This window comes from Carcharhinus amblyrhynchos, chromosome 1, assembly GCF_965287045.1.
Source record: "Carcharhinus amblyrhynchos chromosome 1, sCarAmb.v2.hapA, whole genome shotgun sequence".
NCBI lineage: Eukaryota > Metazoa > Chordata > Chondrichthyes > Carcharhiniformes > Carcharhinidae > Carcharhinus > Carcharhinus amblyrhynchos.
Window position 1 is genome coordinate 175,424,156 of NC_137324.1, and position 27,784 is coordinate 175,451,939.

A 27,784-nucleotide genomic window follows, 5' to 3' on the forward strand; every position below is an offset into this window, starting at 1 on the left:
TTTAAAGTTGACCTAAACTTTATTTGTACCCCTGAGAGCGTGCATGCATAAGTTCCTGCAGGGATTTCAGTGCCTCAAGTTAGGTTTGACCAAGACTCTATCTGATACTCGCAACAAATGTCAAAACAAAACTCCAAATGTACTTTGTTTACAAGTTTATTTATTAGTCACAATAAGAATATAAGAAATAGGAGCAGGAGTAGGCCAACTAGCCCTTCGAGCCTGCCCCACCATTCAATAAGATCATGGCTGATCTGTCGTGGCTCAGTTCCACATTCCCGCCCTCTCCCCATAACCCTTAATCCCCTCTCTTATCAAAAACCTATCAACCCGTGTCTTAAAAATATTTAGCGAGGCAGCCTCCACCACTTCAACGGGCAGAGAATTCCAGAGATTCACCACCCTTTGAGTGAAGAAGTTCCTCCTCAACTCCGTTCTAAACCGCCCCCCTTTTATCTTGAGGCTGTGCCCCCTAGTCCTACTGTCTTTTTTGAGCGGGAAGAGTCTCTCCACCTCTATCCTATCCATTCCATTCAACATCTTATACGTCTCAATGAGATCTCCCCTCATTCTTCTAAACTCTAATGAGTACAAGCCTAGTTTATTCAGCCTCTCCTCATAGCTCAACTCCCTCAACTCCAGTATCAGCCTAGTAAACCTCCTCTGCACTCCCTCCAAGGCCAAAATATCTTTGCGCAGGTGCGGCCTCACCAATGCCCTATACAGCTGCAGCAAGACCTCCCTACTTTTATATTCAATCCCCCTCGCTATGAAGGCCAGCATCCCATTTGCCTTCCTGACCACCTGCTGCACCTGCAAGCTGGGTTTTTTGCGACTCATGCACAAGGATCCCGAGGTCCCTCTGCACCGTCGCCTGCTGCAGTTTTTCGCCCCGTAAGTAATAGTCCTTCCTACCATTCTTCCTACCAAAGTGGACCACCTCACACTTGCCAACATTAAATTCCATTTGCCATTTCCTGGCCCATTCGCCCAGCCTATCTAGATCCTTCTGCAGACTCTCCACACCCTCCGCACAATTTGCCGTTCCCCCAATCTTGGTGTCATCAGCAAATTTCGACACCCTACACTCGGTTCCCTCCTCCATTGCAATGAAGTTACATTCCCCCATGAAGTGAAAATCCCCCAGTCGCCACACTCCAGCACCTGTTCGGGTACACTGAGGGAGAATTTAGCATGGCCAATGCACCTATATAGCACGTCTTTCAGACTGTGGGAGGAAGTGGGAGCACCAGGAGTAAATCCATGCAGATGCAGGGAGAACATGCAGATTCCGCACAGTCAGTGACTCAAGCCAGGATTCGAACCCGTGTCCTTGGTGTTGTGAGGCAGAAGTGCTAACCATTGTGCTGCCCATTGTCAAATTCCATGACTCTTCAGATTATTTTTAAATCTTGGCTTTTGTACCAAGTGCAAAATGTAAAGTTGAATGTGATGGGGAGAGTTCCAGCTTTAGAAACACTCAGGAAATCATGACAGGGATGCGCTTGAAATTGTGCTGGTTGGTTACACTTCAAGTTTCTGGTAATATTCAATAGCTTAATTGCAATCGAGCAACATACTTATCTGTTTCCCATTTTAAAAGCATTCCTTGATGTAGCTGAGATCAGTAATGCATTGCAGTCTTGTTAATACAGCTGAAGATGCGTTTAGCCCCAAGAGTGGGCATGTTTATAAGGGTGTCCCGATTGCCTTTTGTCAATGATCTGATGTTCGGGTGGGACTGTCCAGCCATACCCACCATTGGGATCTTCCAGTCCTGCCGACGGCAGCCTCCCAATTCCTACTCCCTGCTGCCCTGCAGTTCATGGAGGGCGGGGGGTGGGTGGAGGGTTCAAACACTCAGAAAATCCCATTGCCAGCAGTGGGCATGGAAGATGATGCTGGTGACCAATGCAGGGCCTCCTCCAAATTGGGTCTCGCTGGGGAGGATGGAAAATCCCACCCCGAAAATGAGTGAAATAAAAAGGCTATAAAGTTCCATAGTTTCATTGGTGGACACCACTTAGTTTCTTCACAAATTCACTATTTTTTTTGTTATTTATTCATGGTGTTGGTGGCTGGGCCAGCATTTATTGCCCAATCCTGAGGGCTGTGGGTCTGGAGTCAAATGTAGGCCAGATCAGGTCAGGATGGCAGATTTCTTTCCCTAAAGGACATTAGTGAACCAGATGGGATTTTTTTAAATGGCAATGAATTCATGGTCATCATTAATGAGGCTTTTAATTCTAGATTTTTTTATTGAATTCAAATGTCACCATCTGCTGTGGTGGGATTTGAACCCTGGGTCTCTGGATTACCAGTCCAGTGACAATACCACTGCGCCACTGCCTCTCCTGAGCAAAGCTTTCAAAAACACACCTGCATACTGAAGAAAATAAATGCAAATTGAACAGCCTTCCCTGGCCTGACAACTGGGGGAGTCACCCAATCGCAGCCCAGAGGCAAGGCCACTTTTGCAGTTGGGACTTGATTTGAAAGAAAATGCAAACATAAATGGAGTTTTGAGGAAGGGTCATACTGGACTCGAAACTTTGGATGGGATTTTTCTGGCCTCGCTTGCCCCAAGACCAGAAAATCCCACCCGAGGTCAACTGACCTTTGCATTGTCCATTTTCCGCCTGCTATGATTCCCGTGAAGTGCAGGACGAGAAAATGTTACCCATTAACTCTGTTTCCCCCCATTGCAGATGCTACCGGACCAACTGAGATTTTACTTATTTCTTTTTGTTTTTATTACAAATGTAAGTAAATTTGGGTGTAACTCACTTGTGGTTAAAAGTTACAGATTGAGTGAAGACTCATCTAAGTGTTTGTACTTTATTTGCTTAGTGGCTCTGTTTGTTCAGCTATTATAACAAGGCATTAATATACCCATAGCAACCAACATCCACATGGCTTAGCCATATCAACGCCCAGAACTGTTCCCACGATGTGTCTTTCAAACCAAACTTTGTCTAACACTGCATTTTAAAATGATTCGTCAGCCCCCACGTACACTGGATGACTTAGGCATTTATTTTGTTGCTGGTCCTGGGATCTTGCTGTGTTTCGATTTGATCTGATTTATTATTGTCACATTTATGAGCATACAGTGAAAATAATTGTTTCTTGTGTGCGAAACAGACAAAGCACACCGCTCATAGAGAAGGAAGTGGGAGAGTGCAAGAATGTAGTGTTACAGTCATACTTAGGGCATAGGTTCAAGGTGAGAGGGGAGAGATACAAAAGAGTCCAGAGGGGCAATTTTTTCACATAGAGGGCAGTGAGTGTCTGGAACAAGCTGCCAGAGGTAGTACTAGGGGCTGGTACAATTTTGCCTTTTAAAAAGCATTTAGACAATTATATGGGTAAGATGGGTATAGAGGGATTTGGGCCAAATGCAGACAATTGGGACCAGTTTAGGGGTTTAAAAAAAAGGGCTGCATGGACAAGTTGGGCTGAAGGGCCTGTCCCGTGCTGTGAACTTCTATAATTCTATGACTCTAAGCTGCTGCTCTGCATCTTGTAGCAGGTGCTTATACTATTGCCGTGGTATACTGCGGAGAGCGAATTTTTCAAGGTATAATACCAGGTGTAATGCTCTCATTACAAGGATGTGAATCAAGAATGGAGAGAAAAGTGGAGCTCTATTTATACCTGGGGCGGTGGAGTTCAGTTCAAGTTTATTTATTAGTGTCACAAGTAGGCTTACATTAACACTGCAATGAAGTTACTGTGAAAATCCCCATGTTGCCACTCTCTGGCGCCTGTTTGGGTACACTGAGGGAGAATTTAGCATGGCCAATGCACCTAACCAGCACATTGTAGGAGGAAACCCATGCAGATACGGGGAGAACATACAGACAGGTAGTGACCCAAGCCAGGAATCAAGCCTGGGTCCCTAGTGCTGTTAGGCAGCAGTGATAATCACCGTGCCATTCATCGTTACCCCACATATCTCCATTCTGCATCATATTGCAAATATAAAAATGAAACTTGGAGCAGAAGGAGTTAGGCTGCTCTCACACTTGAGTTGGAAGGGTTTCCCTCCCCCTCTCTTGGAGATCACAGGAACACACTGATTCTAATTCCTTTAGGGTGAATTACTCTAAAACTCGGTGTTTAAGTCATGGACAATTAGGTGATGTGGATTGACAATTGGGTGTGTGAACAAAGTGGAAGGTGCTGATTAATGGCCACTTTGGGAGACTGGTGATAGGTGAAGCTCTGCAGAGACTATGCTGGGTCTCATGCTGTTTGTATTATTTATCGTTGTTACTACAAGAAAGTAATAACACTCCAAGAGGTATCAACAAATAGGTGTGCAGATTAGAAGATAAGAATGTGAATAGAAAATGTAGATGGCACCTTGAAACAGGAAACACTGACCATGGCAGCCATACACTGGTAAGTGATAAGAGAGAGACAGGGTGGCATGCTGCTGTCTCAGGGCGCCAGGGACGCAGGTTCAATTCCAGCTTGGGTCACTGTCTGTGTGGAGTTTGCACCTTCTCCCTGTGTCTGTGTGGGTTTCCTCTGAGTGCTCTGGTTTCCTTCCACAATCCAAAGATTTGTGTGTTAGGTTGGATTGGCCATGCTAACTTAACCCTAGTGTCAGGAGGATTAGCAGGGTAAATATGAGGGGTTATGGGGATAGGGCCTGGGTGGGATTGTGGTCGGTGCAGACTCAATGGGCCAAATGGCCTCCTTCTGCACTGCCAGGATTCTATGATTCTATGACCCCAGAGCGTGGAGGGAGATAATTCTATGCACGGAGCCTCATGCTGAATTTGGATTGTACATTGCTTGGCAAAAGTTCAATGAAAGGCAAAGTCTAGCCTCCAGCCTAAGTTGTAAATCCAGGTCTATGACTATCACATCTAAAACCCATAATGATGACAAAAACAAGAATCTCTCCACCAGGCATCATTCTAATAAATCTACATCACACTCCCCGAAAGGTCTTTCCTCAGGTGTGGCATCCAAAACAGCTTGCAGTGTGTAGGTGACTGTCTGCGCGGAGTCTGCACATTCTCCCCGTGTCTGCATGGGTTTCCTCCAGATGCTCTGGTTTCGTCCCACACTCCAAAGATGTGTGGGTTAGGTGGTTTGGCCATGCTAAACTGACCCTTAGTGTCAGGGGCATTAGTGAGGTAAATATGAGGGGTTTTCATCGTCTTTGCTGTTCTTTGGGTTTGTGATAACCTTACATTTTGCTCAGTTCTTTCGAAAACTGAAAAAGAAAACAGCAAGAGCTGGTTACAGGCATGAAAATAGATTTTGGTCTTGCCTCTTAGATGTTTAGCAAAGGCTTGAAAATCAGGCGGAGAGGATCCAGCACCAGAGCTTGTCGATGCTACCTCGGATTAACTTAAATGGAAGCAAATCCAGTTCCATCTCCTCGCCTGCTTCCCATTTCCTGCCCTTCGCCCAGATAATTTGTAAAGCCCAGGGAATGAGGGGGAACTTTACCCTGCAGTCTCCCTTTCACACGGACTCGTGTTTTTACTCCTAAGCCCTTGCAGTCAGCTTTGTTTTCACAAGTACTGCTGCCGGCTCAAGTCATTCCTCAGAAATCTGGAATCAATTCCCTTCACCTAACCCCAGTTTATGTGGAAAATGAACTTTCGAGAAAACATATTAAAAACCTGCCAGCATTGGTGGCAGTCTGATCTTTCCATTGTTGAATGCCTTCTAACCCCTCGGCTTGCAAAGTGCCTCTGCAGTGATACTGGCACAATCTCAAGAAAGTTCTCGAACAGATCCCGTGCCTTGCTTATTATTCTCACTTACGGAATGTGGACCTGGTCTCTGTATAACTCTGGCAGTGCCAACCCAAGATTTCAGTGTAGTAAACGGGATTCGTTCTCAGCTTGACAAGAGGGTGGCCCACTTTAAGGGACACTTTGACATCGCGGCAAACCTGTAAGATCTGGGGTTGGGGTAGGAGGGGTGTTGGGGGTGGTTGGATCATGAAGATCGGGGGCAGGGAGCATTGTGGAAGTGTGAGATGGTGAAGACTTACATCCCAGACCCAACTGTGCCACAGTGTGCGAAAACAGCAAGTGAAAGCGCCAGACCCATGTGCACACGTGAGTTAAATGTGGCATGGTGGCACAATGGTTAGCACTGCGGTCCCACAGCACCAGGGACCTGGGTTCGATTCCCGGTTGGGTCACTGTCTGTGTGGAGTTTATACATTCTTCCAGTGTCAACGTGGGTTACCTCCGAGTGATCCAATTTCCTCCCACAGCCCAAGGATGTGCAGGTTAGTTGGATTGGCCATGATAAGTTGCCCCTTAGGGTCCCAAGATGTACAGGTTAGGGGGATTAGAGGGTGGAGTTACTGGATAGGGCCTGGATGGACTGGTCTGTCTGTCCATCGGCTGATGGACCAAATGGCCGCCTTCTGCACTGCAAGGATTCTATGGAGGTGGAAATCTGGGACAAAATACAATGGGAGGGCCTGACCAGGATGAAAATCTAGATTATGGGACACCCCTGGAAAATCTGGGATGGTTGGTCACCCTGCTGGATAGTGTTAGACGATTTGCTTAGTTTGTCATTGTGCGACAGTGACTGAAGTTGGTCTCTGTGAAATGGCCCCACTCGATCTGCACGTTATTTTGGAACGGACTGGTGGTGGTGGTGGTGAATTCATTACACAATTGGTAATTGCTGCAAGTAAAGTGAAATTAGTAAAGTGGAGTTTATGAGGCAAACTATTTTTGGGAGGAACAGCAGTCAGCTTAGATACTTTTTGTCACTCCAAATTCTCACAAAATTGGCTAATGGATGGGGTTCAGTGGATAGTAGTGGAATTAGGGCAAAGAATGAAATGAAAGGGATGAATAGGAGGAGGATGAAACTGGCCAGAATTCTGTTCACGCCCCGCTTCCAGCGAGAATAGAAAATTTGATGCCCAGCCAAATCTCCGTTCACTGCAGCAGGACTGGAGAATCCCAGTGGTATAAATAGCCGGGGACTGAATACTAGTAAAGGAATGGATAAGTGGATGGTGCATGAAGGAAGCAGAAAAAGCTGGGAATGTTCTATAAGTGTGAAATTGTATATGAGCCAGTGTGGTAATGAAGGAAGACATGTCAGGCGGAACTCAGGGTGACGGTTGGAGGAAAATGTTGTGTTTCGTTAACCTCCATAAAATCCACGACTATGTATAAAACAATGACCAAGCTAGGATCAGAGAGTCATAGAGGTTTACAGTATGGAAACAAGCCCTTCGGCCCAACTTGTCCATGCCACCTTTTTTTAAAAACCCCTAAGCTAATCCCAATTGCCCACAAGTGTGAGGTGGTCCACTTTGGTAGGAAGAATGGTAGGAAGGACTATTACTTACGGGGCGAAAAACTGCAGCAGGCGACGGTGCAGAGGGACCTCGGGGTCCTTGTGCATGAGTCGCAAAAACCCAGCTTGCAGGTGCAGCAGGTGGTCAGGAAGGCGAATGGGATGCTGGCCTTCATAGCGAGGGGGATTGAATATAAAAGTAGGGAGGTCTTGCTGCAGCTGTATAGGGCATTGGTGAGGCCGCAGCTGGAGTACTGTGTGCAGTTTTGGGCGCCGCACCTGCGCAAAGATATTTTGGCCTTGGAGGGAGTGCAGAGGGGGTTTACTAGGCTGATACCGGAGTTGAGGGGGTTGAGCTATGAGGAGAGGCTGAATAAACTGGGCTTGTACTCGTTAGAGTTTAGAAGAATGAGGGGAGATCTCATTGAGACGTATAAGATGATGAATGGGATGGATAGGATAGAGGTGGAGAGACTCTTCCCGCTCAAAAAAGACAGTAGGACTAGGGGGCACAGCCTCAAGATAAAAGGGGGGCGGTTTAGAACGGAGTTGAGGAGGAACTTCTTCACTCAAAGGGTGGTGAATCTCTGGAATTCTCTGCCCGTTGAAGTGGTGGAGGCTGCCTCGCTAAATATTTTTAAGACGCGGGTTGATGGGTTTTTGATAGGAGAGGGGATTAAGGGTTATGGGGAGAGGGCGGGAAAGTGGAACTGAGCAGCGACAGATCAGCCATGATCTTATTGAATGGTGGGGCAGGCTCGAAGGGCTGGATGGCCTACTCCTGCTCCTATTTCTTATGTTCTTATGTTCTTATGTACCCATCATACCCATGTAACTGTCTTAGAGTCATAGAGGTTTCCAGCATGGAACTTGTCCATACCACCTAGATTTTACCACTGAACTATTCCCAATTGCCCACGTTTGGCCCATATGCCTTGGTACCCATTTACTCATCTAACTGTCTAAAAGAAGGCTCATCCCACACACATACCCCCTGGGAAATGGAGACCCCTTCCCCTGCCTCCTGCAGCGCCCACCCCCCACCCCCCATGGCTTGTAAAACCCCCTTGGCCATCTTCCCACTGGAAATCCCGCTCCCCGGCAGTACCCCCTAGCAGTGCCGGGGACGGTGGCTCAAGCACTGCCAGGGTATTGCCCAGGCATGTCTCTCTCACCACCATCCCTCCTCCTCCTCCCTCTGGGGGGGTTGTATTGACCTGTGTGCCGCCGTCAGATTCATTTTGCCCTAGAAGGAGGAGAAATGATTTCTCTCAGAGGGTTGGGTTTGGAACTCTCGGCTTCAGAAGGCAGTGCAGGGGAGGTCACTGAATATTTTCATGATGTTAGCAGATAGATTCTTGTTCGGCAAAGAGGATCAAAGACTTTTGGGTGTAGATGGGAATGTGGAAATTGAAACATAGACAGATCATCCCTGATCTTGTCAAGTGACAGCACAAGCTCCAGGGGCCAAATGGCCTACTTCTGCTCCTATTTCGCACAATCACATAAAGAAGTACTTGTGCACGTAATTCATATCACATGATGTGAAGAGTCAGCTATAGTGTTGGTGTGTGTCTACAATGCAACAGCGTGAATCAAACAGAGGTCTGTGTCCCCATTGTTGGCATGCTGTTTATCAATTTAGAAGAGTTCATGAGGTGTTCACTTCTCTGCAACACCCAAGGGTGAAGTGGTAGAGCCTCACTTTCCATTAATTTTCGAAAAGAATTAGAAAAATCTGCCCCTTTTTGCACTCGGAGCAGCCATTCTCTTGCGATTACAAAGAATGCAAAGGATATCATTCTGTTTGCATTAATACTAATTTGTATCAGTAACTTTATACCGCTTTCTTAGCACCCACTCCCTGACCCTGCGATAGATGCAAACTAAACATACAATTGAACCTCTATGTTAACATTCCTTTGTTCAAACAGCGATCGTATCTGATTAAATCCTGTGCTCGCTGACCTACATTGGCTCCCAATCTGACAACAGTTCGATTTTAAAATCCTCGTCCTTGCTTTCAAATCTCTCAATGGCCTCTCCCCTCCCTATCATTGTAACCTCCTCCAGCCCTTATAATCCTCCGAGATCTTTGCGTACACCTCCAATCCTGGTCTCTTGCACCTCTCTGATCTTAATCACTTGGGTGGCACGGAGGCACAGTTGTTAGTGCTGCTGTCTCACAGTGCCAGGGACCCAGGTTTGAATCCCGGCTCAGGTCACGTGCGTGCAGAGTTTGCATGTTCTCCCCCTGTCTGCGTGCGTTTCCCCCGGGTGCTCTGGTTTCCTCCCACAGTCCGAAGGATGTGCTGGTTAGGTGCATCGGCCGTGCTAAGTTCTCCCTCAGTGTACCTGAACAGGTGCAGGAGTGTGGCGAGTAGGGGATTTTCACAGTAACTTCATTGCAGTGTTAATGTAAGCCTAATAAATAAAGTTAAAAAAAAGCTCCACCACTTGGTGACTGTGTCTTCAGCTGCCCAGGGCCCTAATCTTTGCAAATCCCTGTTCAAAGTTCTCCGTCCCTCTCCGATATACCTTAAAATCTAACTCTTTGACCAAGTTTCATACTCACTTGTTCCAGTGGCCCCTTCTGATGCTCCGTGTTAAAATGTTGTTGGATAATATGAAGCACTTCGTGCGTTCTCATAACTTGAAGATGCGATATGGATGCAAATAGTTTTTCTGAAGAATCAAAGAGCCTTGATCAGAAAGCTATTCCAGTCAAATTAGAATCCTACAGTGCAGAGGAAGATCACTTGGAGCATTGTGAGCAGTTTTAGGCCCCATATCTGAGGAAGGATGTGCTGGCCTTGGAAAGGGCCCAGAGGAGGTTCACAAGAATTATCTGTGGAATGAAGAGCTTGTCGTGTGAGGAACAGTTGAGGAAATTGGGTCTGTACTCGTTGGAGTTTAGAAGGATGAGGGGGAGATCTTATTGAAACTTAGAAGATACTGCGAGGCGTGGATAGAGTGGACATGGAGGGAATGTTTCCACTAGTGGGAAAAACTAGAACTAGAGGGCACAACCTCAGGCTAAAGGGACGATCCTTTAAAACAAAGATGAGGAGGAATTTCTTCAGCCAGAGAGTGGGGAATCTGTGGAACTCTTTGCCACAGAAGGCTGTGGAGGCCGGATCATTGAGTGTCTTTGAGACAGAGATAGATAGGTTCTTGATTAATAAGGGGATCAGGCATTATGGAGAAAAGGCAGGAGAATGGGGAAAAGAAAAGTATCAAGTGATTGAATGGCTCAATGGGCCGAATGGCCTAATTCTGCTCCCATGTCTTGTGCTCTTATGACCCATCAAGTCTGTATCAATTACAACCTCACCCAGACTATAACCCCATGTATTTACCCTAGTTAGTCCTTTTGACTCTAAGGGGCAATTTAGCATGGCTGAACCACCTAACCTGCACATCTTTGGACTATGGGAGGAAACCGGAGCACCCGGAGGAAACCCCACGCAGACAAGGAGAGAATGTGCAAACTCCACATAGGCAATGAGAGGAGGCCAGAATTGAACCTGGGTCCCTGGTGCTGTGAGGCAGCAGCGCTAACCACCGTGCCAGAATGCCACCCGTTTAATTTGTTTTAAAGGTTGTCACATTGCAAAGATAAGTCCAGGGAATCTGTGCTGGTAGTAAATGTGACTGGAGTCTCTCTCAATGCAGGTTTCGCTTGAAATCAGATCTGCACTCACTCACCACAGTTATATACGATACACTTTTTTTTGCAATGAAGGGAAACATATGCAGTATCGTTTTATTTGAAGGCACTGACTCATGAATGTATTGGTTTTTTTGTTCCGTTCTATGATGGAACTGTCAGCGGGAAAGGTGAGATTTTAGTGCATGTTAACGATGTTTTGTCTTGTAGCCTGGCCACTGAAACCAGACTGCAAAGAGATTTATGTTATTGCGTTATCATCTTCCTCCCAGCGACCCAGACGGGCTTCATGGGTCAGGCTTCCGTCCTTCTGCCAATCCACAGCTTTCAAGAAGCCCTCACTCTGAGTGAGGGAGGTTAAATGCACCATGTTACACTGAGATGCTGGCAGGTTGTCGCTAACTGATTGGTATAAGTAGACAGGTTTAGCTGTATATTTGGTGTCAGATTGCCTTCCATTGTTGACCCCGGTGTGACACTTGATACTGCGACAGGTACTTGTGATCACAGGTTATAAGAACATAAGAAATAGGAGCAGGAGTAGGCCATCTAGCCCTTCGAGCCTGCCCCGCCATTCAATAAGATCATGGCTGATCTGAAGTGGATCAGTTCCACTTTCCTGCTTTGTCCCCATAACCCTTAATCCCCTTGTCTGTCAAAAACCTATCTACCCGTGACTTAAATTTAAGTCACAGGTTATGGGGAGATGCTTATAAATCATTCCTGTGTTGAGTTGCAGTTCCACAGTGTAAGCAGATTGACGCTGGAACATGTAGGCCCTACATGTTTCACACCAGTTTTCCTCTACCCGAGTTACACCTCTCATCCGCTAGTGATCTTCAGTGGGGTGGTTGGCCTGATCACAATTGGATATTAGGGCAGGCAATAGCCCACTGCTATTATCATTGGATTATTAATCCAGAAACTCAGCTTATGTTCTGGGGACCTGGGTTCGAATCCCACCATGGCGATTGGTGAAATTTGAATTCAATTTTTTAAAAGTCTGGAATTAAGAATGACTGTGAAATCATTGTCAATTGTCAGGAAAACCCATCTGGGTCACTAATGTCCTTTTGGGAAGGAAATCTGCCATCCTTACCTGGTCTGGCCTATATGTGACTCTAGAGCCACAGCAATGTGGTTGGCTCTCAACTACTCTCAGGCAACTAGGGATGGGCAATAAATACTGGCCAGCCAGTGATGCCCATGTCTCATGGTTGAATAAAAAAAAATGGTTGATTTGATTTATTATTGTCATATATATTAGTATACAGTGAAAAGTATTGTTTCTTGTGCACTATACAGCCAAAGCATACTGTACATAGAGAAGGAAAGGAGAGAGTGCAGAATGTAGTGTTACAGTCATAGTAGAGAACGATCAACATAATATACAGTAGGCCCTTCAGAAGTCTGATGTCAGCAGGGAGGACGCTGTTCTTGAGTCAGTTGATACGTGACCTCAGGCTTTTTCCCCGATGGAGGAAGAAAGAATGTGTGGGGTCCTTAATTATGATGGTTGCTTTTCCGAGGCTGCAGGAAGTGTAGACAAAGTCGATGGATGGGAGGCTAGTTTGCTTGATGGACTGGGCTACATTCATGACCCTTTGTAGGTTAAGGGGTCCCATTGAGACCGGTGAAGGTTGGAGCAGCCCTGACCTTCATTACAAAGATGTTGTGACTGCTTTTGACTTTCTGAACATTGGTGAGAATGGTCACAGCCAAACCTGACAGCAGTTTAAAATAGGCAACATTCGAGCATTAAAATTATATCGATAATACTGCAGATGCTGGAACCTGAAACCAAAACAGAAAATGCTGGAAAATCTCAGCAGGTCTGAAGAGCATCTGTGGAGAGAAATGGAGCCAACATTTCAAATCTAGATGACCCTTCATTAGTTCTCCTGGTCATCTAGACTCAAAACGTTGGCTCTATTCTCTCACCACAGATGCTGTCAGACCTGCTGAGATTTTCCAGCGTTTTACAGTTTTTGTTTAAAATAATATTGACAAGTTGTACAAGTTTACTCGTGGGATTAAAGGAGACTATAATTCTGAATAATTATTCTTCGGTTTGAAGTCTATGCATTGCTGACTGGCATTGGAACGGAATGGAATCAAACTAAAATTCAGATCAGTTTGACTGGTCAGACATCGAAGCAGAATTAGGCCACTCGGCCCATCGAGTTTGCTCTGCCAAAAAGCCAGTGTTTGGGTAGCTGTGGTGCTGGCCGATGCAGGAGCCTTGATTTTAATCCTGTTCAGACACTGTGAATGGAGATGTAAAATCTCGGCAGTGAGTGACCCCTCTCAGCTCCTCAGTCCCGCTGCTTAATGTAATTTTGATGTGGAGATGCTGGCGTTGGACTGGGATGAGCAGGGTGAGAAGTCTCACAACACCAGGTTAAAGTCCAACAGGTTTATTTGGAATCACAAACTTTTGTAGCACTGTTCCTTGATCAGGTGAGTGGAGAGGTAGTTTCACAAACACGGCATATTTAGACAGAGGCACAATTGGAAGATAATGGTTGGAATGTTTACAGGTACAAGACAGTGCGAGTGGAGACAGGGATAATCACAGATTAAAGAGGTGTGAATTGTCTCAAGCCAGGACACTTAGTCGGATTGTGCAAGCCCAGGCCAAATGGTGGGGGTGACATGTAGTGTGACATGAACCCAAGATCTCGGTTGAGGCCGTCCTCATATTTAAGGAAGCTGGCTATCAGTTTCTGCTTGGTGATTCTGCATTGTTATGTGTCTTGAAGGCCGCCTTAGAGAACGCTAAATGTATTGAGAATTTGACCCACTGTTTTGAGAAAGTGTGTCGAAAACCCATCAGATGGCAAATCCTTCTTTAAGTATACAGACTGTGTTTTGATAGAGCCACTGAGGTCTGAGTGGGGAAACTGCAGAGGTCTCATCACCAGCTCAACTTCCCCAACAATTGGAGATTGAGGAAAGATTTAGTCAGGGTGTTTAAAATTGTTAAAGTTGTTGAAGCAGTGAAGTTACAGAGAAACTGTTCCCTCTGGTGGGGAAGTTAATAAGGGGACATAATCTACAAATTCCAGCTTGGCAACGCAGGAAGAAAATCATAGAATCTCTACAGAGCAGAAGGAGGCTATTTGGCCAATCGAGTCTGCACCGACTGCAATCCCACCCGGGCCCCATCTCCATAACCCCATGTATTTAACCTAGCTAGTCCCCCTGACACTAAGGGGCAATTTAACACGGCGAATCCATCGAACCCACTCATCTTTAGAGGAAGAAAATCAAGCAGGAAACACTTGCTAAAGTTTTAGAGTTTACTTGTCAGTGTCACAAGTTTGTTTACATTAACAAGTAACGCAAATCTGAAACTCTGTTCCTCAAAAGGCTGTGGTGTCAGATGGAGCTTCTTAAGACAGAGAATGTTATTAAGTATATTAAGGAATGTGGAGAGTGATAGCAGTCCATGAAGTCCGTGGGGGAATCATTGATTGATTATGAGTCATTAATCATTGAGTATGTGTTCCCCTGGTAACAGGCAGTGAGCTACCCAGCTGGAACTCACCACCTGAGCTTTTTGATGAGGCAGACCCGGGACTGGGCCTGCTGAATGGTAGCTCCAGGCAGGGACTAATGTGTGTGTGTATGCCGCAGTAGTGATTTTACTTTCATTCTGCAATGAACTGTGTTCCTTTCCATCAGGCTTCCTGAGTCATTATGTGGAGATAATGTTGAGTAAAAGGTCAAGATCGGCTATAATCTCATCAAATGATGGAACAGGCTGAATGTTTCTCACGGTCTTGAGTTCCTCAGCAAATGTGACACCAGATGAGGCCTAGAGAGTGAGTAACATCAGATCCCACAATGTGACTTGGGGCCTCCTATGTCACCTACCCTCTTTCTCCTCTCCCTCGCCATCACTCTGGAGAGAATAAAGCAATCTTTCTTTCTTATTTAAAGCTTTAGGTAGGTCCTCTGAAGAACTCTGGAATGATGCTTGAGAAGTGGGTGGGCGGGCAATGAACATGCTTATTCATCTTGGTAGGTTTTTCCGCGTGCCGAGGTTGGAACTCCTTTTGAATATTCTGCATGAAAATAGGCCGCCGCGGACCTGATTTTCATTTCACCCAATGGGTGGGATTTTCCGGTTGCCGTAAAATCCCACCTGAGGTAAACGGACCTTTGCATGATCCGTTTTCCGCCTGCTATGACTCCTGTGGTGGGCAGGATGGGAAAATTCCACCCAATTGCCGGAATTTTACTGGCAGAATCGGGGCGGGCAAGGCTCGCAGAACGACATTCTCTGTTGGTCTCGGGCAGGATCTTATGAACCTTGGGCGGGTGAAGGGGTAAAATTCTGGCAAATGTCTCTGATTTCATTGTATTTCTTGTGTTTGAATGGGGGCCAAAAAGTGTTTTTCGTGGATTAGTTTCTAATTTGCTGTCACAAATAGAACATTAACTGAATTGATTTTGGAGAGGGGACAAAAATAACTCGGGAATTCAATTGAATATTTTTCAACGTAAACTGTCGCTAATTTTAGTTTTAAAAATCAAATTAGCATTGGAGAAATCACATGTGATTAACGTTAATGGTTTCAGTGGAGTAACAAGAAAATGAAGCATGTGTATTTAATACCATTGACATGTCAGTGATTCCACGTTGAGATGTACTGGCAAACCGCAGTGTTACTTATAAGTGCTATGCTACGGAGAGGTAGGATTTGATCTGTGCCATTAGCACCGCACAATCTATGACTCTGATCTTTGTTGTAACAAGCAAGAACATGGTTCACTTTTGTTAATGGGAGTGCATCATTAGCCAGGATATTCCTGCCTGGTGTGTTCATATAAAACTGTGATGTTTTGGCTGTGCAAAACTGCAGTTTTATTACAGGAGAATTTTTCTCTGTGTGCATTTTTTTGGTTAACCGAGTGTCTAGCATTCCCTGAAATTCATAAACACCATTAAGAGTGTCCAAGCCAAGCTACTGAGAAATCTGCGCAGGTAGAGTTTCTGTATCCCCTGTGTATGGATTAGATTTTAAAAATATACACAGTGAAACGTTCGATCTATTTTTTTTATTCGCAAACTGCCACATAATGTGGGCAGAAGTGTCATGTATGCGTACAAAGGAATGTATTGTTCTCAAGATGTAGATATTTCCTCAAGTTATTGAATCCTAAAGCATCAAAGTGAAGCCAGTTGGCCTGTTGTGTTAATGCGGATACTATGACCCAATCCTCTCTTCCTTTACTAATAGCTTTGCAAATTTGCCCTTTTCAAATTCATGCATCCAATTTCTAAAAGTTACTATTGAATCAGTGTCCACATATAGTTCTAGCTCACAATAACTCACCGCCTAAAACAAGGTACTTCTCGTGTTGCTTCCCACAGGCCTTCGATCTCAGGTTACCCCGTTTCCCGGCACTGGGGCCAGTTTCTCCCTATCTCAGCTATCAAATCCCCCCACGGTTTTTGGAACGTCTATCAAATCTCCCCTTAGCATTCTCTGCCCTGAGGAGCGCGCACACAGTTTCACCAGCTCCCCCCTCCAAGTCACCCACCATCCTGACTTGGAATCATCTGGCTGAGTCAAAATCCTGGAGCTCCCATCCTAACAGCGCTGTGGATGTACCTGCCTTGCGAGCAAGAGCAAGAATCCTGCTTGATTCACATTCCTTGATGGGCCTAGTGTGCTGAAGCATCCAGCTCCCACTCTAGCTGACCTATCACCATTGGAGTTTAAACTTGATTTGAATGGATTTGATTTATTATTGTCACGTGTATTAGTATACAGTAAGAAGCGTTGTTTCTTGCGTACTTATACAGACGAAGCATACCATTCATAGAGAAGAAAAGGAGTGAGTGCAGAATGTAGTGTTACAGTCATTGCTAGTGTGTAGAGAAAGATCAACTTAGTTAAAGTTAATTTATTAGTCACAGGTAAGGCTTATGTTGACACTGCACTAAAGTTACTGCAAAATTCCCCTAGTCACCACACTACGGCGCCTGTTCAGGTCAATGCATCTAACCAGCACATCTTTCAGACTGTGAGAGGAAACCACAGCACCTGAAGGAAACCCACGCAGACACAGGGTGAACTGCAGACTCTACACTGGTGACCCAAGCCTGGAATTGAACCCAGGTCTCTGGCACTGTAAGGCAGCATTGCTAGCTACTGTGCCGTACGAGGTAATTCCATTCGAAGGTCTGACCGCAGCGGGGAACAAGCTGCACCTGAGTCAGTTGGTGCGTGACCTCCGACTTGTAGCTTTTTCCCGATGGAAGAGGGAATGCCCGGGGTGCGTGGGGTCCTTAATTATGCTGGCTGCTTTTCTGAGGAAGTGGGAAGTGAAGACAGAGTCACTGGATGAACCTCTCCTCTTGGCTACAATTCTCCAACCCTGGCAACACTCCTGGTGCCGGCATTCAGCCGATAAAGGTGGATGTTCAGGATGAGCATGGTAGGAGAAAATGGAAGACAATGCACTTTTTTCACTAGTATTCTTTATGCTGATGCTTCCATTGCAAAAGAACAAGTGTCCTTTTTCTTCTCCAATAGGCATTGATGGCCTTAGAACTTGCCATAATATGAAGAGAATTCTAGCTCTAGTACCTCCAGTTGTGGCAGGATAAGTCATAATCTTTCATGATGCATTTTGGCTTATCTGGCAGGAGTTCGTAGAAAAGGAAAGGGAAGAGTGCAGAATGTAGTGTTTCAGTCATAGCTAGGGTGTAGAGAAAGATCAATTTAATGCAAGGGAAGTCCATTCAAAAGTCTGATGGCAGCAGGGAAGAAGCTGTTCTTGAGTCGGTTGGTACGTGACCTCAGACTTTTGTATCTTTTTCCCGATGGAAGAAGGTGGAAGAGAGAATGTCCAAGGTGCGTGGGGTCCTTAATTATGTTGGCTGCTTTGCTGACGCAGCAGGAAGTGTAGACAGAGTCAATGGATGGGAGGCTGGTTTGAGTGATGGATTGGGCTTTGTAGTTTCTTATGGTCTTAGACAGAGCAGGAGCCATACCAAACTGTGATACATCCAGAAAGATACAACTTTCTATGGTGCATCTGTAAAAGTTGATGAGAATCATAGTGAAAAGTATTGTTTCCCGCGCACTATATGGACAAAACATACTGTTCGTAGAGTACGTGGGGGAGAAGGAAAGGAGAGAGTGCAGAATGTGGTGTTACAGTCATAAAGAAAGATGAATTTAGTGCGAGGTAGGTCCATCAAAATTCTGATGGCAGCAGGGAAGAAGCTGTTCTTGAGTTGGTTGGTACGTGACCTCAGGCTTTTGTAGCTCGGGATGGTTCATTCACCAATGGAGCCATTGTGACTCTCTTGGGGAAAGAGATTTATTTAAGCATTGTAATAAAGGTGAGAAGTATTTCCCTGTCCCGTGTCAATACCTCTTATCTTCACAGTGCTGTGATCAGAAGGAGAACAGCCTGGCATTTGTACATTGCCTCAGTCTTTGAATTCCCAAATGATATTTGCATAGGATTTACTTTGTGGCTTCACTGGCACTTTCTGCAGACCATCAGTCAACATTTCTTGTTCAGTAATTAAACATGGTGATAGCTCTGGGTTGAACCAACAAATCCAGGGTGGCTTTCCTGATACTTCCCAAATATGGGATTTCTTCAGTTTTTTTCGATCTAGATTTGACTGAACTATTTTGCAAAATAACCAAATCAAAATGGCAAGTTGACAACAGAACCACCATTTCAGAAGCTGCAGAGTACATAGAACAGTAAAGTTGCATCCTTAACCTGAGGATATCCCTAACCACTTGGTGGCCAATTAAATAGTGGTCATTGTGAAAATATTCCAAACGTGGTGGCCAATTTACTATCAGAGAGCTGGATGCTCCATCCCCCAGCGAGTGTCCGTCCAGCTGGGATGGCAGAGCACTTAAAATGGGAGGGGCACACTGCCTTAGCGCCCACCCCTGACCTGGTTCCCATGGTGCAGCGTGTGGGCAGGTCCACCCGGCATGTTAAAATAAATAATTAATAGCTAATTGAGCTTCTTCCCAAGTCAGTTGTTCTGTATTTCCAGCTGCTCATGTCATAAACTCATAGAATAGAATTCTGACAGTACAGAAGAAGGCCGTTCGGGCCATCGAGTCTGCACCGATTCTCTGACAGAGTGCCTTACCCAGGTTCTCTTCCCCTGCCCTATCTCCATAACCCCATATATTTGCCACGGCTAATCCAAATGATCTTGGGACACTAAGAGGCAATTTAGCACGGCCAATCCACCTGAACCTGCACATCTTTGCACTGTGAGAGGAAACCTATCCCAACCTAACCAGCATGTTTTTCGGACTGTCGGAGTAGCCGGAGGAAACCCATGCGGAGATGGGGAGAATGTGTGAACACTAGACAGCCCTAAAGGTTTGCACTAGCTAATGTGGAGTCTCCTGCCACGAACAAGTTCCAAGTAGGGAAGTTTCTTCGAATGTATGTTGTTAGGCATGTGAACGGCATGTCCTGCCCAGTGGAGCTGGGTTTGTGTGATTAACACCCTGTCGCTGCGCATGTTCGATTTAGAGAGAGAGAGGATGATGCTGTTGGATAGCTCCCAGAACCACAAGAATGGCTCTCCTCTAAACTCTGTGAACTTTGTGGTTTATTTTATGACACACAATAATCTCTGCGTACCAAATGCATGGAAGAATTTAAGGGGAAGCTGCGTGTAAGTACACAAGGAGGAAAGATGCAGAAGGTTACTCAGAAGGCTTCTCAGAAGATGGAGGAAATTTGGCATGTTTGTTATGACTCTCACCAACTTTTATAGAAAGCATTCCTTCTGGTTGTATCACAGCTCGGTATGGTTCCTGCTCTGCCTAAAACCGCAAGAAACTACAAAGGGACCCTCATCCACTCTGATTCCGTGGCAGGTGAGGTTGTAGAGTTCCGGACACACTCTCTTCCACCGAAGGAGATAAGAAAGTGTGAGGTCACATAACAACCTCAAGAACAATGTCTTCTCTGCTGGAGTCAGACTTCTGAATGGACGTACCTTGCATTAAGTTGATCTTCCTCCGCCTCCTAGCTATGACCGTAACACTACATCCTGCATCCTCGCCTTTCCTTCTCCCCCGTGGATGGTATGCTTTGCCTGTATAGCGTGCAAAACTCACTACTTTTCACTGTATCTCGATACACGTGACAATAATAAATCAAATCAAAGATAGGGTTAGATAACGAGGGGCTTGTGTCCAGCACGAACATCGTCACAGGCCATTTGGACTGATGGACTATTCCCAGGCTGTAAATTAGGTGTAATTCTACGTATTATTAACAAAACAACTGCTCATTTTTCAGTAGGTCAGGCATGTTGTCACCTGCATGTTGGCACGTGGCATGAATTAAGCAGAATTGTTGGAATAATGCAGGTCTGTTTTCTCTCTGGTGCCCTTGTCTGTCATGAGAGCTGGTAATGTTTGTGTATAGCGTTAGCCACTCAGCTGTTCATGCAATTGAGCCTGTGTTTGCTTACATTAAATCAGCTTAACCATCTCGCCAGTTGCCAGAGTATTACCGCACACTGCAGATCTGGGAGACCCGCAGCTTTCTTTTCAATGTTCTGCGCAACGGGGTTCTGAGCCTGCAGTCGGGCAGTTTACCGTCATTTCTCTGTTTCACCGGTACAAATTTGTCACATTTATACCAGCACAAACCTAATTAGAAACAGGGCGACTGGAAATGAAACTCAGAACTGGAGCGTTTGTGTGGTTCACAATTCTTCAAATGTATAAGAGTAACAGATACCTTTTTGGCACTGGCGGGGTGGGGGGGGGGGTGGTGGGGCGCAGTTGGCAGGGGTGGGTTTGGAGTGTTACAAGGTAAAGTAGGCTGAGCATTCTGTGAATTTTAGAAGCAGTGGAATGCAAGACAACAACAGCTGCCATTTGTACAGCGCCTTTTATGTCGCAAACTGTCCCAAGATGCTTCAAAAACAGACAAAAGAAACGGATATCAGGCCATGAGGAGGTAACAATGAGACAGGTGAATGAAGTTTTAAAGTTTATTTATTATTGTCACAAGTAGGTTTACACTAACACCACAATGAGGTTACTGTGAAAATCCCCTAGTCGCCACACTCTGGTGCCTGTTTGGATACACTGAGGGAGAATTTAGCATGGCCAGTGCACCCAACCAGTACGTCTTTTATACTGAGGGAGGAAACCGGAGCACTTGGAGGAAACCCGTGCAGACACGGGGAGAATGTGCAGACTCCGCACAAACAGTGACCTAAGCCGGGAATTGAACCCAGGTCCGTGAGGCAGCAGTGCTAACACACAGGTCAATGTCTGTGATGAAAGTCTTAAAGGACGGGAGGGAGGTAGAGAAATATAAATACGGAACAGTTCGTGAGAGGAATTGCGAAACTTGGTGTCTAAATCAGCTGAAGGCATGGCTGCCAATAGTGGGATGATGGAAGCTGAGGACACGCAAGACGTCAGAATTGGAGGAGTTCCACAGCAGCAATGAGGTTGACTCTCAACTGCCCTTGGGCAGCTGGGGATAGGCAATAAATGCTGATGATGTGGAGATGCCGGCGTTGGACTGGGGTAAACACAGTAAGAAGTCTGACAACACCAGGTTTAAGTCCAACTAATTTATTTGATAGTAAACTCACGAGCTTTCGGGGTTTGCCCTTCGTCAGGTGAATGGAGAGTTCTGGCCTCAGACAGAGCGTATAACAGCACAGACAGTTTACAGATTACTGATCAAAATGCGAGTCTTTACAACTAACCTGCTATACAAGTCTCGCATTCTAATCAGTAATCTGTAAACTGTCTGTGCTGTTATACGCTCTGTCTGAGGCCAGAACGCTCCATTCACCTGACGAAGGGCAAACCCCCGAAAGCTTGTGAGTTAACTATCAAATAAATTGGTTGGACTTAAACCTGGTGTTGTCAGACTTCTTACAGTAAATGCTGGGCAGCCAGCAATGCCCGTGTCCTACGAATGAATGAAAGAAAAATCATTCAACAAAGGGAGCAACATATCGGTGGAATTCAAATCAAAGGGGTATCATTCTGGAAGAAACTTAGAAGGAGAAAGCTGCTGATTCTGAAAAGAAATGGTGGGAAGATCAGAGCTGAAGGAGGCCATTCCTCCCCTCCAGTCTGTTCTCCCATTCATGGAGGCCATGGCTGATCTGCAACCTAAGTACTATGGCTGAAATTCTCCCGTCTGGCCTGGGGTGGGAATTGTACACGCGAGACAGGATTTTTTGGTGGAGCATTCAAAGGCCACTGAGTTCAGGCAGAAGTATCTGGTGGTGGAGAATCCCACCCAAGATCTTTCACTTGAAAACCAAACAAAAAAACAGGACAGGTCCATAATGCACACAGGTATAGATCCTTGTTCAGGAATCCGAGATAGATTCCCGGACAAGCCTACACTATAGTATGTATTTTCAGCACTTTCCAATGTGCTGCTGGAACTCTGCAGTGCTTTGGTCAGACCACACTTCGAGTACATACCCAGGCTTGGTCACCAAGGCACAAGGGGGGCTTTCAGGCTCTGCCTCATCTGTGTTTACCTTGTGCTCTAGCAAGTAGAGCCAATGCACACTTGAACCATAATAAACTTTCCGCAACAGCTACAATAGAAGCTAAACACAGCTGTGAGTTGGCTAGTGATGTTCCTTGATTATTTGCAATTATGCATTTGCCAACTTTGGTTGGATATATTCCTGGAGGTTTCATCACATGACTTCCTGCCTCCACCTATGCCTCTCCCTCCCCTCCCTCCTACAACCTGCCAATTTGCCTTTCTCCTCCCATCCATCCCGCCCCCTTAACTTTTAAAGTATATTTATTAGTGTCACAAGTATGCTTATATTAACACTGCAATGAAGTTACTGTCACCGCACTCCAGCGCCTGTTCGGGTACACTGAGGGAGAGTTTATCATGGCCAATGCACCTAACCAACACGTCCCTTGGACTGTGGGTGGAAACCAGAGCAGCCAGAGTGTCTGTGTGGAGTTTGCACGTTCTCCCCGTGTCTGTGTGGGTTTCCCCCGGGTGCTCCGGTTTCCTCCCAAAGTCCAAAGATGTGCGGGATAGGTGGATTGGCCATGCTAAATTGCCCCTTAGTGTCAGGAGGATTAGCAGGTTAAATAACCGGGGATAGGGCCTGGGTGGGATGGTTGTTGGCACAGCCCATGGTGGGATTTGGACCCGGTCCCCCAGAACATTGGCTGAGCCAGTAGCTTGGGGCCACGCAGATATGGGGGAACGTGCAAACTGCACAGAGAGTGACCCAAGCTGGGAATCGAACCTGGATCCCTGGCACTGTGAGACAGCAGCGCTAACCACTGTGCCACCATGCTGCCCCAAATCCAGCATTTTCATAACAAATAAACATTCGATGAAAATGAATAATTGTTCGCCTCCTCTGCGATTATTCCCCTGTTGTCACGTGTACCGAGAAGGTTAATCCTAAATACTTGGAGATTCCAGAACAACTGGGGAGAATTGGCATTGCCACAGTACTCAGGGCTTCTCCTTTGAATGCGGATAGGAACTCCCCCCTCCCAGCTAGCTCTGCTGTCATTAAACCATTGAATGTGGCATATTGAGTTGGCACTGACTACAATCCCACCCAGGCCCTATCCCCATAACCACATGCATTTACCCTAGCCAGTCCCTCTGACACTAAGGGGCAAATGAGCAAGGCCAATCCACCTAACCTGCACATCCTTGGACTGTGGGAGGAAACTGGAGCACCCGGAGGAAACCCACGCAGACACGAGGAGAACGTGTAGACTCCACACAGACGGTGACCCAAGCCGGGAAGCAAACCCAGGTCCGTGGTGAGGCAGCAGTGCTAACTATCATGCCACCACGTGCTGTCCAGCGAAGCCACGCTGCCTGACGATTTTCTCTTGCAACAAACCTGATGTGGGCCAAAACCAGCTCTTGCGAACCGTGTTTTTGCAGTAATTGAATTATCAGCAGGAGAAGCAGGAGATTGTCACGTTCCCAAGGGTACTGTTGAAAAATATTCTCGTCCAGTCAACACCCGATAATGAAACATTGGGCTTTCATGTGTAAGAACTGAACATTCCATCATTGGAATTAAACACAATTGAAATCACATTAGCTATTTCTCCACCTGAATCAAACAAATCAGAGTTCAGAGGACTAAATTATTGTGCACCTTAAATGCTGAATTCTGGAATAGATTTAAAATTATTCTGACAATGAAAAACATCAACTATATGATGACCCAAAAAAAAATCACTTTTGAGGGCAGTAATCAGAAACCTTTAGTGATATTGCCACGAGATTATTAATCCAGAAACTCAGCTAATGTTCTGGGGAGCCGGGTCCAAATCCCACCATGGACTGTGCCAACAACAATCCCACCCAGGCCCTATCCCCACAACCCTGGTTATTTACCCTGCTAAGCCTCCTAACACTAAGGTGCAATTTAGCAAGGCCAGTCTACCTAACCTGCACATCTTTGGAAGGAAATTGGAGCACTCAGAGGAAACCCACGCAGACACAGGGAGAATGTGCAAACTCCACACAGCCACTCAAGACCAGAATTGAACCTGGGTCCCTGGTGCTGTGAGGCAGGAGTGCTAACCACTATGCCACCGTACTTTCCCTTAAATACATTTATGCTATTGTCCCTAACTTACCATTGTGCTGGCAGGTCCCACCTTCTCCCCACTCTCTTGGTAAAGACATTTCTCTTGAATTGCTTATTGCATTTATTGATGATTATCTTATATTTATGGTCAGTAGCTCTGGGGTCATCTGAGGTATTGACACCTTCTGTATGCCTACCTTTTACAATCCTTTCCAAACTTTAAAGACCGCTATCAGGCCACTGCTCAGTGGAGTCTACTCTCGAGAGAAAAGACCGCCCGTCCAGAAGTTTGGCCAAAGAATTGGGTCTGGATAGGGATCTTTGAGTATTGGTGCAAATTAGGGTGATTGTCCTCGCTGAGCTTCTTCACACTCATTATCGTCAACAGACCCCCACAAGAGGGGTTCGATCTCTGCTACCTTCTGATTCCAGGTAAGGTTTAAAGTCATTGCCACCATTTGGAAGTTGTGTGATGGCATCTCAATCTCAATCTGAAGACAGCAGCTCAGCAATACATTTCGATATTTCAGGATTATTACCAGTGCTACATATTTTCTGTTCACTCCCCACCGCGGTGTGTTTCTGCAGAGGGGGCACACCACCGATCGGCTGCGGGATCTTCTAGTCCTGCCACTGTCAACAGAGTTTCCTGTTGATTGCAGCTTCCACCCCTGGAGCAGGGGGGTCACCACTGGCAAGACCAGAAGGCACCGTGGTTGGCACTGCTGCCTCACAGCGCCAGGGACCCAGGTTCAATTCCAGACTTGTGTGTCTCCCCGTGTCTGCGTGGGTTTCCTCCGAGTGCTCCGCTTTCCTCCCACTGTCCAAAGATGTGCAGGTTAAGTGGATCGGCCATGCTAAATTGCCCCTTAGTGTCAGGGGGATTAGCAGGGTAAATATATGGGGTTACGAGGATGGGGCCTGGGTGGGATGGTTGCTGGTGCGGGATCGAACGGCCAATTGGCCTCCTACTGACTGCGCTGTAGAGATTGTGTGATCCTGCTGACAGGAATTGCTGGAAAATCCCACCCAAGCACTTTGGCCCACTGGATTGTATACATTCTGTAGCATCTGATTAATATGAGACTCTTGAATGGGCCCTTGTTCAGGACTTACCTCACCTGTGGCGTGTAGTGGAGTAACAAAAACATTTACACTGAAAATCATGTGATTTTTATTAACTTGAAATATGTATAAAATGTCAAATTTAGCATGCGTTTATTCGGTTCATCCCAGCGCTTTTGACTTGCTCTTTCAGGGATCTGTCAGTCAATGGTTTTCGGCTAAAGAGATCTGGTTACGATGTGTTGCTTGTCGTCTTAGCTTTGAAGTCGAGCAACAGAACGCACAATTTCGTGACTCACACTCTCGTCGTCAAAATTAATTGTCTGCTGCCTTTGCATAACAGGAACATGGGAGCAGGGAGGGGATGGGGGGAGATGGGAGCTGTTGCAGGAGTGGCTCGCAGGATATTTGCTTTACTTATTTTAGCAAGGAAACTTCTTTGACTGAAACGTACATGCCGAAGGGGGGGGGGGGGGTAGGGTGGGGGGTGTTTACATAACGGAGGGTGGGAGGGTATGTACACGTTGATGGGTGGGGGGGGGGGGATTCTCCCCAGGCATTCTGGGCTCACTCCTACTTGCGCTGTTTCTGGCAGGGTAACATTATTTATAGTCTCACGCTGCTGCTATGTGTGATTCTGTGTCTGCAGCTGAGCAATGAGGCACTTCATCATTCCGATACTGTGGTGTACAATAACAGGGACCTCTGCCGTGTGCCAGGGCGCAAGTGTTGGCAGGGTCAATATTTATAGATCCGTACACAGCAGCGAACATAAGGGGTGGGGGTGGTGGTGGTGTAGTAGTTGTGTGCAGGCTCCCAGTGCTGGATTTTTGCATTCTGATCGCAAGTCCTCCTCCTCCTCTTCCTCCACAGGTTTGAATGATTCCGAAGTTTGGGCTTCGGTCCTCGGAATGAGCAGATTGGTGCACCTCGCCGGACCTCTGGCATCATTTTAGGCTTAAAGGGCAGGACAGCTTTCAGGTAGGAGTCTTGCAACGTTGTGCTTCTGATTTGTGACGTTTGAGCCATTAATTCTCGGCTGTACTGTGTAGAAAGCTCCTTATGCGGTTCCAAGTCTCGGCTAATGTTAAGTTGTGGTGTGACCTTCAGTGCTGGGCTAAATGCTACGCGTAGAATTTGTTCTCAGTCTTCCTTGGGCTGCAGCACTTTCATTTATAGAATACCGTTTGGTTACAAATTATTCTTCACTTTATTTCCATTCCCTCAAATGTTTCCTGTTTCGCTTCACACTTGTTACACAGGAGCCCCTTCTTGGCTGAGTGCAACTGGTTTGATTCTTCCCTAACTATTGCTGAAACTGTTATAAATCCAGCATTCACTAACTCGAAGCGAGGTTAAAAAGACTCCGCTGTCTGCCCTGCCTAACGTCTGGATTTGAAATTCCTACCTGTTGTCGCTTGGAGTGGTTGTGGATAATGCATTGTCTGTGTTACTGAGCCCTCGCACATAGACATCTTTGCACAGTAACGGAGAACACCACGCTTGCTCTAAATATAGCCGATGAAAACATCATTGTTGTGCCTTGGAGAGGGAGAAGGGACATCAATTATAATAGCAGGTTAGGGCAGCGTAAGCCAATTTCCACTCGGATACCATTGTTTATGAGCTATTGACATTTCAGATCAGATCACGTGTAATACTGGGCCCGAACCCAACAAATCTGAGGCCCCATTTGTCAAAACGGATGAAAAGGGAACAAATGCAGCGCAGCGACGGCCCCTCATACTGAGGGCCGGGCCGCTGTGTAACTCGCCAGTCCCGAAGAAACAGAGGGGTGGTGAAATTATACCTCGTTTGTACTTTCTAACCGCTTCAAAGCAACTCCATTTCATTGAAATTGTGTTGGAAGGTGCACTGAGGATGAGCTGCGTTGCACTAGGTCTAAATGGTGCACAGGGGCATGATGCCAACAGCCATGCCTTTTCAACTGTGATGGTGGGGGTGAGGTGGGGGTAATGGGGGAGGGGAGGTGGGGTGGAGATTGCTGCAGCTGAAGTGGATCTGTTTTTGTGTTGGTCTTGGAACGGCCTTGTGGGACTATGCAGGCAGATTTCGATGCATGGTCACAGGCTCCAGGGTAGCCTGTGCTAGGCAAATCGGTCAGCGTATAA

The 27,784-nt window shown here is 46.2% G+C and overlaps 1 protein-coding gene across 3 annotated transcripts in view; it reads left to right on the forward strand.

Annotated features, from left to right (window-relative positions):
* Positions 1 to 27,784, forward strand: part of bmpr1ba (bone morphogenetic protein receptor, type IBa) — a 414,749-nt gene that overhangs the window by 186,023 nt on the left and 200,942 nt on the right. For 2 of the 3 annotated variants that reach the window (XM_080195685.1, XM_080195693.1), the window contains exon 3: positions 26,526 to 26,633. The gene's annotated coding sequence lies outside the window, so the exon portion shown is untranslated. Of the gene's footprint in view, positions 1 to 26,448; positions 26,634 to 27,784 lie in introns of those variants that run through there. The other variant, XM_080195675.1, reaches the window with a different exon arrangement.